The following is an 11,384-nucleotide window of genomic DNA, read 5'->3' on the forward strand; positions in this document are numbered from 1 at the left end:
CTCATCGTCCTGGTCTCATCGTCCTGGTCTCATCGTCCTGGTCTCATTGTCCTGGTCTCATCGTCCTATCATCATCATCACCAAAAACCTAATCTCAATCCTTAGAGAACTTTACTAATTGGCTTTTCTAATGTATGTGAATGTTCCTGTAAAGTGCCCTGAGACAACTTTGTGATATGGCGCTATACAAATAAACTGAAGTGAATTGAATCTTCATCAGTATTGAATAATATGATCAAGCATTTTGGTTCAGATCTTCTGCCCAGGTTTAAAGAGCCGCCCAGTTTGGCAGCTCTCAGAGCAAACGTTCAGGATGACTCTCAGCTACCGCAGCACTGAGCTCAATATCTGTGAGACTGAGTTACAACCGTAATGTTTGCTAAAGTGCATTAGCTTAGGCAGCCATCTTGTATCAAGCTGACTCGTGTTTAATTCTTTGAAGGTGTTGGGTCGGACCAGAAAGCTCACCCTGCAGTCCATCTATGAGCAGTCTGTACTTGGGCGAGCCCGGAGGGGATTGTTGGATCCGCCCCACTTCCTGTATGTGGAATATGAGCTCTTGCCTTCCGATAGAAAGTTTAGAGTCACAAAAACTAAATTGAACAGTTTTAAATATTCTTTTGTGCCCACCTCCATCAAATTTTAAATAATATGTTGAGACCTGTGCAAGAACTTTGGTCTTCTCTGTTGTTGGTTTTTTTAACTGTTGTGTATGTAGTCTTCGTTTTTATCTGTTTATATGAGTCGTATGTGTATTGTCTGTTTGGCAGCTGCTGCTCTGCTATATACAGCCCTGAGTCCATGACAAATTTCCCCTAGGGGACAATAAAGTGCATTCTGTTCTATGTTGGTAGTAAGCAGCAGTAACAACTGTACAACTGTGGTTTACATGTAAAAAATGAAAAAGAAAAGAAGCAATGAAACATTTCAGTTTCTTTAAAACTTAAAGTTTAACGCAATGTTTGTGGTGTTTGAAAATTCCACATTGTGATGGTTGTTGTGGTCTTTGTGTTGTTGGGTTTTGTTATTTATGAATACAACATTTTATTTAAGCCATTTACTTCTTTTCAACGTTACCTTCAGTATTTACTCTTTTCCGGTCATCAGCTGCCTGTTTGTCGTCATTTTTCTCAATCATCTTGTGTTAAACAATCTTTATTACCAAGTCTATTTATTTTTATCTTTTATTTTTTGTTTGTTTGTTTTAGTTGTCTTGCCACTGATATTGCTGATTGCCTCTGAGGACATCTGACCCAGATTTGACCCTTGATTTATTTTGTAAAACCCTCAAGCTTTAAGGTTTTTAACTTTGCCTGACTCTGGTTTGAACTCCTGCTCTGTCAGTAAAGTCAAACCTTGAATTTTACTTTTAATCTGCTCTGATCCTGTCACAATTCTCTGCTTTCTCTTTTATTACCCACCTAGTTAAATTGTTGCTGCTCAATTTGGCTCAGATTAAAGAAGTATTTAAATCTAAATCACAGATATGATACTTTTTTAAAAATTATTTTGAGATTCTTGAGTGTTCTGTTTATTCCTCACCTTCAGTTCATCTACACCTGCTCTTAAATGGTAAATGGACTGTACTCGTATAGCACATTTCTATCTAATCCAGATAATCAAAGCTCTTTACAACATAATCTGTGCCTCATTTACCTCCAAACACACATTCATACAGCACTCTACTGCATCTCTACAAAAATAATCTGAATCTGTAGAGAATAATCAGAGTTTTATCTCGTTCATACACCGACACACATCGGAGGCAATGAGGGGTTCAGTGTCTTGCCCAGAGACACTTCAACATGTGACTGCTGCTGGAATCAAACCCCCAACTCTCCCATTGGACAGCGACTGCTCTAATCGCTCAACCACAGCCCAGCGTTCTTCTACTCCTGGCTCATCCAGTCACTGTTCCGTCATCATGTCTGCTTCTTAGTTCTTTGTGGTTTTGATGCACTCCTGGTTTCTTCAGCTTCTCGCCCTCAGCAATGAGGTCATTGCCTTGATCAGTCGTAATGAAGAAAGAGTTGTGTCAAAAGGGAAATCTTTGCATTTACTGGTCTGTCTATGTTCCAACCCTCACCTGTGGTCATGAGGTTTGGATCATAACCAAAAGGAGATCCTAGACACAAGCAGATGAAATGAGCTTCCTACATGGGTTGTTGCCAACCTGTACATGGAGGAGGTAGAAAAGAGAGCCTTGACGTCCTTTTCAGGGCCACCACCAAGTCATTGGTTCAGGTATGTTGACGACACCTGGGTTAAAATTAAATCTCAGGAAGTCCAACATTTTACTGACCACATCAACTCTGTGGATAAATACATCAAGTTCACACGAGAAGATGTAAAAAATGGCAGGTTGGCTTTCTTGGACTGTGAGGTCTCAGTTTCTGATAGAGGACATTTGCAAAGTGAGGTGTACCGCAAACCCACCCACATAGACCAGTATTTGCAGTTTGACTCCCATCACCCTTTGGAGCACAAGTTAGGAGTCATCAGGACTCTGTACCACAGAGCAGACAGTGTCCCCACTAGTTCGGGAGCCAGGCAGAAGGAGAAATCCCACACAAGACAGGCTCTAGAGCAATGTGGATATCCTAACTGGGCCTTCCTGAAAGAAGAAACCCAAACAGGACTCCAGTCAGCCATCAGGTGAAAAGGAGGAACCCAGACCCAGACCAGTGGTCATTCCATATGTTGAGGGAGTATCAGAGAAACTGAGACGTTTATTTTCTAAACATAACGTCCCAGTGGCTTTTAAACCCCAAAATACATTAAAGACTGGTTCATCCCAAAGATCCAGTCCCCCGGCACAAACAGAGTAATGTTGTGTATGCTGTTCAGTGTCAGGAGGGTGATCAGTCTTACATCGGGGAAACTAAACAGCCACTGGCCAAAAGGATGGACCAGCACAGAAGATCAACATCATCAGGCCAGGACTCTGAGGTCTACACTCATCTCCAGGCCAGCGGTCACTCTTTCAGGGATGAAGATGTTCACATCCTGGACAGAGAGGAACGATGGTTTGAGAGAGGAGTAAAGGAGGCCATCTTTGTGAAAAGAAACCGTCCATCATTAAACAGGGGCGGAGCCTCCGGGTTCAACTGTCCCCCTCTTACAATGCTGTGATTGCTAGTATCACTCAGCCCTCTGTGAACAGTAAACAGCCATCAGTGTGCTAATGATCCATTGTTAGGCTGATGGTCCTTCTTGAGCATGTGATCAGCTGGTTCTGGTTGTCAGCAGCAAAACTGGTTGATCTACTCTGAGAAGGTGCTATTCAAGAGATGAGCTGAAAACAGCTAATCAGACTGAGGAAGTCTCTCGGATGAGAGACGAAACGTTTCTACATTTTTTTCCTTGTTTTTGTTTTTTGTTTTTTTTTGAATGTCCAGAGGACCAGATTGAACTTTTTTGGATTCCTACATGGGGTTGTGAAGAGCTCCGTCATCCAGGGAGAGCTCTGAGTGGAGCTGCTGCTCCTCTGCATCGAAAAGAATAATCTGAGGTGTGTCACAATGGCAGCGTTTACCCAGAACGAACGGACTGAGAATAACAGTCTCAAAACCCTTTAGAACACAGGTGTCAACCTCCAGGCTTCAGGGGCCGGAGTCCTGCAACTTTTAGATGCGTCTCTGATGCCACACAGCTGAATCAAATAAGGAGATCACTAACAGGACTTTGGAGAACTTGACTGCACGGAGAAGCTAATTCAGTCATATGATTCAGGTGTTTTGGACCAGTGGAACATCTAAAAGTTGCAGGACACCGGCCCTTGAGTTTGACACCCCTGCTTTAGAATATAAAGTGATTTATTCACAGTGAAATGGTTGTATGAACTATATACAGTGGGAACGTCTGGGAAACCCTGGAAGGAAAGGAGACATCAGAATCTGTGTGCAGCAATTGGATAATGCAGGGTGTAGATGTCTTACAGGACGTAGGTAGATGTGTGGCATAGAGAGGAAAGCTGGAGGTTCCTGGTTAGAGAAGGTCCCAGTGGAAGGAGGTTTAGGTTTATTTGCCATATCAGAGTCAGAGTCAGAGTCAGAGTTTCTTTATTGTCATTCGCACCTCATGTGGTACATGTGGTGGAGCGAAATTATGTACACAGGGTCCCAGTTACATCCAACAATAAAATGTATAAGAAAAACAGTAATAACATCTAAGATATGAACTAAAAAAACATCAACTAAATATACACTAAGCACTCATAACATAAAACATTGAACATCGAACATCAGATCAACATAAGATTGATCAGGACGAGAACCGTCTGGACTCACCAAAAAAAAAAAAAAGCATGCAACAAAAATACAAAAACAAGGTGCCACAGATGGAAAAGAAATGCATCTACAGCAGCATGGTTCTGTTAGCAGCATGATGATAATAACGACAGCGGAAACGGACGATTGCTGCGCTCCAGAAATCGGTCCTGCATACACAGAACATCCAAAGTTTCCCCACAGAACCGAACTGTCCTGTAGAGTTCGGTCTGTGCAGGCAGATGGAAGATCATGGAGACGGCTGCCATGACAGGCCGAACCCTGAACCCGAGGCTGGAAGGAGGCCGGAAACTGAACCATGATGGGAGACTGCAACAAAGCCAAGATTCAACTTGTCTGCTGGATTCCTTAGATAGAGAACTTTACTAATTGGCTTTTTTATGTGAATGTTCCTGTAAAGTGCCCTGAGACAACTTTCTTGTGATTTGGTGCTATAGAAATAAACTGAATTGAATTGAATTGATGGAAGGATGGCACGATGGCAAAGCAGCGACACACAACACTCCAAAAGTGCATCGTGGTCATACCCGTAGCGTGAGTGTACAGTATAGGCGGGGAAAAATAAACAGGAACAAAAAAAGAGGAAGTCAAAGCGGAGTTCCCGTCAGTGCTACCATTCTGCAGCACACGTGACCTATCTCCACAGGTGGAGTGTGGAGGCTAGTTGGAATGCAGAGGAGCAGTTGGAGAAGATCCACAAGGAAGGTTCGTAACTCACAGGTAGGCACAGGGGTATAAGCTTCGCGGACAGCCACGGAGGTCCAGGACAGGAGACTCAGGAACCAGGTTCTCTACGAAGATGAGGAGAACACAAGGTGAGATTAACTTAATCAGGAGGATTAAACACATGGAGGCTGGAAGCAGAAATACCAGAAGGTAAGTAATGCTCCAGCAGGGAAGGAAGCTGCTCTTGTTAGTGGGATGACTCTCAGCGATGGATCGTTGACTCCGCCTCTGGACTCAGGAACCTGCAGGAAGAGCTGGAAACCGTACGAGGTGGTTCTGACACCTGATGCCTCCTGGACACCTCCCTTCAGAGATGTTTTGGTCCTGTCCCATTGATAAGAGGCCCAGAACTGGCTGGAGGGGTTGTGTATCTTCTCTAGCCTGGGAACACCTTGGCATCCTCCAGGAGGAGCTGGTGGGTGTAGAAGATGCAGATGGAGTGATTCAGACTTCTAATAAAGTTTGATCTTGTGTGGATCAACTTTTAAAGATGTTTGTAGAAAGATTGTTGGATAGAAATGTATTAAAATGTTGATGACTTTAACAAAACTCCTCTCTAATCATATTCTTTTGACATCGGGACATTAATGTATTTCTGGACAGAGAAGCATTGTAGGAGAGCAGGAAAATGGCAGCAGTGCTTTTAAGTGAAACGTCTTTACAAATCGAATTTCCTTTCGGAGCAAATTACCATTAATTTTCTTGCTGTTGCTTGTTTCCAAATGTCACCAGAGCAGCACATTACAAATCAAGGTTTCCTGCACTATATCTGTTTCCATTTGTTCTGCTAAAAGCAAACCACTTCATCAATGCACCGGCCTTTCTGGTACCAAATGCTTTTTGTTAAACAATGCAGTCCGTGGCAGAGGGGAGCCCAGAAATCATTACAGCAACGAGCCAGGATCAAAGGTTCTGCTGCAGCTGCACACCAAATGATCCACCGCTGAAAAACATTTCTAATAACTCTCAGCTAGTCATTATAAAACAGTTTTCTTTCTATCAGGGGCAGAGAGAGTTTGATCTGCAGGGCATGCAGGTGATTTTACTCATTGATTGGTTGTTAAATGCTGTAGAGGTGGTTCTCCTGCGGTTCTTGACGAGAGTTTTTAATAAAAAGGACTTAGTTTTTCTGACAGCAGATGCTTCGAATCAGAAAGATCAACCGTTTCAGTCAAGTTCTAACATCTACAAATCTTTTCTCGAGTTTAAGACTTAGGATTGAAGCGGCATGCCATTCAGTGCAACAGAGGCTTCAAATTAATAGATCCATCCATCATTGCTTGTCCAGCAGTCACTGTGCGAGAGGCGGGGACACCTGGACAGGTCTCCAGTCCATCACTGGGACACATAGAGACAAACAACCATTCACTCTCTCTCATCTACGGACAATTTAGAGTCCCAATCAGCTTAACGTGCATGTTTCTGGTCTGTGGGAGGAAACCATGTTTCCTCTATCTCTCTGGCTCCTCTGGTTTCATGTCAGGAGGACAAAAGCCTGGATGGCTGTGAACTTCTTAAAGTTCAGTGAGGAAAAGACTGAGGTGATGGTCTTTGGAAGATCCACTAAGACTTCCAATGTAGTTGTTGGTCTGATGTACTGGGCCAAGGAACCAACTGTTACAAACCTAGGGGTCAAAGTCAATGCTGGACTAAAGTTAGAAAACTTGCCCCGCCCTATCTGTCCGAGTTGCTACATCCATACACACCATCTTGATCCCTCAGGTCATGTGATCAACTGCTCCTGGGTGTGATGAAGACAAAGTGTAAGCTCAGAGGAGACCGTGCTTTGTTGTGGCAGCTCCTAAACTGTGGAACAATCTTCAATGAACATCAGACTCTTTCCTGTCTGTTTTTAAATCCCTTCTTAAAACCTTCTCTTCTCCCTGACCTTTAACACCATCTGATATGTTGACTTTTATTCATTGTAATCCAGTTTATTATCTGACTGTATGATTGTTTATTACGTGTAAAGCACTTTGGTCCTGTAGGTGTTTAAAGTGCTCTATAAATAAAGATGGTATGGTGTGGTATGGTGTGGTATGGTATGGTATTGTGTGGTGTGGTATGGTGTGGTGTGGTATGGTATGGTATGGTATGGTGTGGTATGGTGTGGTATGGTATGGTATGGTGTGGTATGGTGTGGTATAGTGTGGTATGGTATGGTATGGTGTGGTGTGGTGTGGTATAGTGTGGTATGGTATGGTGTGGTGTGGTATGGTGTGGTATGGTATGGTATGGTATGGTGTGGTATGGTGTGGTATGGTATGGTGTGGTATGGTGTGGTATAGTGTGGTATGGTATGGTGTGGTGTGGTATTGTGTGGTATGGTATGGTGTGGTGTGGTATGGTGTGGTATGGTATGGTGTGGTATGTTGTGGTATGGTGTGGTATGGTGTGGTATAGTGTGGTATGGTATGGTGTGGTGTGGTATTGTGTGGTATGGTGTGGTGTGGTATGGTGTGGTATGGTGTGGTATGGTGTGGTATGGTATGGTATGGTATGGTATGGTGTGGTGTGGTATGGTATCCACATTTGATAAATCCATTTTAATCAGTTCCATCAAATTCCCAAAACAGAGTTTTTAAGTAACTTCCAACAGATGTGGAAACATTACTCCATGTCTTTATCACCTCCATCACAGGCCAATCTTAATCCTAACACTCTGAAACAAAGATCTGCCTCATTTTGGGGGTTTTGTTCAACTAAGGGACTCTATTCCACCCTGGAAGCTTCAAATGTTTTTAATCCATCTGAATGATTGATTTATTTTTTTTATTTTTTTTTAGATTAGAAACAAAAAATATATAAATTTCCCCCCAAATCAAGGTAGCTCCATAACCTTTAAATTTTACAAGTTTGACTTTATTAAAGTCATTCAGGAACAGACTTCTTGCACACGATTGCTCGTGGAGTCACAGAAACACAATGAAACACGACAATTTTAACATTTATGGATAGTTCAAAAGTTCTGAGAGCAAAAGTAAACTCTAAAAAGCAAGAGAACCTCAGCATGCGCCTTAAACACAAGCGACAACATGAGGGTGATGATTAAAAAGCCGAGCAGACTGGAACACAGCATGGCAGGTGATGGGATTAGTTGGGAGACAACCCACCTAGCCATGACGGGCACATGTATCTTATTTCACTCGTGCACATTCAGAGAATAAATTAAGGCTGTAATGAGAAGAGGCGTTCCCTGACCTTCGTCTGCAGGCTTATTTGTCTTTGGCGGCGTCCTTCAGGAGAAGTTTCTGGATTTTTAGTTCTTCTTCTCTTCCGTTCTGCGTTAAACTGATCCCAGTTCAGCCCTCAGGCGGAGTTTAAGACTCACAGGCTCAGATTATAGCAGGATAATTCATCCTCTCATTGTCTGCTCTTTATGGCATCAAGTGTCGTGTTGAAGGAGTGGATTTCTGTTAGAGGATCAGAGACTGATAATTAGGTGTGAGGCTTGATCAGATTTCACATCTGTTTACAGCCTGCGCAGGATAATCAAAAGATGGCCGGTTAATTAGGAAATCTGTCCGAAGGAGGGCAGCAGACGCACTCACCAGTAAATATGGAGCACGCCTCCTGTTTGGTTAGTGACGGTCTGAATTAACCAGCAGGCTGCTGCTTGCTGTTTTAATCAGCATCCTGTTTGACCAACCTGCACACAGCTGCTGAGTCCTGAAGACATTTCTACTGACGAAACCAGTTCAGAACAAGAAATATTTTATCTATTAACCTTTTTAAACTAGGAAACTCCCACTGAGATCACAATCATTGTAGCACTTTGAGATCTGCTGTGAATGTGAAGTGCGTTATAAATAAAAACTTATTATCTGATGTAAAGGTCAAAGTTTCTTTACTGCCATTCTCATCATATGTGGCACATGTGATGGAACAGGTCCCAGTTACATCCAACAAAAGTATAAATTGTAAACAAAAACAGTGATAAGATCTAAGATATGAACTAAGAATACGCTAAACACTAAAAGTATAAAAACAACACTCCGAAACAGCAGCACGAACATGAGTCTGTGTGAGCAGATGAGTACGAATGAACACAGCAGCATGAAACAGATCAGCAGCATGAGATCAGCAGCAGATCAGCAAAGGTCCTCCTGGACCTGAAGGCAGCCTCACAGGGGGACACCTGGACAGGTCTCCAGTCCATCACAGGGACACCTAGGGACAATTTAGAGTTACCAGTCAGTCTAACATGCATGTTTTTGGTCTGTGGGAGGAAACTGGAGTGCTCGGGGAAAACCCACGCAGCACGGAGAGAACATGCAAACTCCACACAGAAAGAACCAGGTCCAAACCAGGGCTTGAACCCATGACCTTATTGCTGTGAGGCAACAGCACTAACCACTCCACTGTGCTGCAAACAATATTAGTGTTTGATATGTGCTCCAATAAGTACTTTTGGATTAAATAAAGGCTGAAACATGTAGAGGTCAAACTTCGTGTGGTTGTTGTGGACTTCAAGGTCAATCCATCTGTCCATCCATGTCCCTCTGATTATCTGCTGACCAGTCTCCACTGTCCAGGAGGACAGCTCAGACTGTCCTGTCCTCTTTGGATTTTCAGTTATTTTGATTTAATCTTGACTTGAATGTGTAATCTGGGTTTTGATTTATTTATTTAGTAAATAGTTATCAACACTATTTAACTTGTTCAAGCGAGTGGTTCCGTTTCTTCACGCTCAGATATCATTCATTATCCTCCCTGTCACACAAACATTTCTCCTAGAGTTCAAACTAGAACAAAATGTGCGTTTTACAACAGAGGATGATTTAACATCATACTGTACCGGCGTCTGCGTGAGATAGTGGATACAATGAGTAAAAATTGTATATTCTTTAAAAATTGAACGTCCTTGATAAACAAAATGTCTGCTTGTTGATCTCTATGAAAATATGTTTTTCAGTTTATGACCAGAGCAAAGCATGAGAGTGGATGTTTAAAATAGTTTTCTGGGCGCAATAGCTGTTAGACTGTATTTAGTTTGTGTTTAAATTATATATACACACACACACACACACACTATTGGGTTTGTGTGTGTGTGTGTGTGTGTATGTGTGGGAGAACTCACCTTGCAGATGCTGATTAGCTGAGACGGAGCTCCTGGGTTGCCACCTGTTTCCCATCTGGCTGACGAGTCCAGCCACTATTTAAGCCTGTGTGGAGGTTCCAGTCTTCGCTGAATCATTGTTCACCTTGGGGTATTGTGAGACAGCCATTTAGTACTTTTCCTTGAGAATTCTGAATTATTCAACTCGTGTTCTTCTTTGATTTCAAGGCAAGCCTCGGACACACCTGGAGTTTCTAAACCTGACGAACCTCCTCTGTACTGGACTCCTCTAGAAGCTCTGTTCTCCAACCTGCCACTCCACCTTCACTACAACCCCCATCAAGAACCCTTCAAGGTATCTTCATTTTCAAGTGGACTCTCTTACCTGTTGGACTTCTTCCTCCTTGAGTCTGCCTCCTCGTCGTCACCCTGTAAGAAAGAAAAGGAACTCAACTTCTATTCTGATTATCAGTCTCGTCCAAGCCTCCCTGCTAATACTCTGCACTTTGCCTTCCAGGAACCCCGAATCCCCTATTCCCTACACTGTAAATAAAATCACTTAAACGTTTATCTGTGTCTGTCATCCCTCTCAGCCTTGTCTGAATTTGAGTACCATTTTGTTAAACCGTAACAGAATGATTCAGCCATAACATGAGTACTCACGACAAGGCCGAGAAGGATCAGCTACAAGAGCTACTAGCTTCCCAAGAACACCGAATAACCACTACTGAAAATATGTTTCAACAGATTGTAAAACAACAACAGAAACTCTCCGAGAATTTAACCGAACTGGGTAGTATGGTCCACGAGCTAGGTAAGAAGGTCTCTTCATCTTCCCACACCGAGACATTTAACTCCAACCTCTCTTCACTACCTTCTGGATCTTCAACTCTACACACTATCCGTGAGCCCGAGATAAAACCCAGTGTACTATTTTCTGGTAAGGTCGAGGAGTTTGGAGGGTTTATGTTACAGTGTAATTTAGCCTTTAGCAGAGCTCCACGTACCTTTTTTTCCGACTCGTCCCGTATTTCCCACATAGTTTCCTCTCTTCAAGGGGAGGCGTTGAGGTGGGCGAACGCATACTTCAGCTCCGTGTCAGTAAATGACTGTGCCTTTTCTGTTTTTTTTAATGATTTCCAGAGGGTTTTTGAGCGTCCCCTGCACCAAGAGACCGCTTCCAAGAGGCTAATGGCGCTACGCCAGGGGAACCAATCTGCGGCGGACTTCGCACTTCACTTCCGGATCACGGCCCGAGAGGCCGGATGGGAGGACCTCGCTCTTCGGGGAGTGTTTGTGAGTGCCCTCAA

Source organism: Nematolebias whitei, chromosome 6 (genome assembly GCF_014905685.2).
Source record: "Nematolebias whitei isolate Nwh7 chromosome 6, NemWhi1, whole genome shotgun sequence".
Classification (NCBI taxonomy): Eukaryota; Metazoa; Chordata; class Actinopteri; order Cyprinodontiformes; family Rivulidae; genus Nematolebias; species Nematolebias whitei.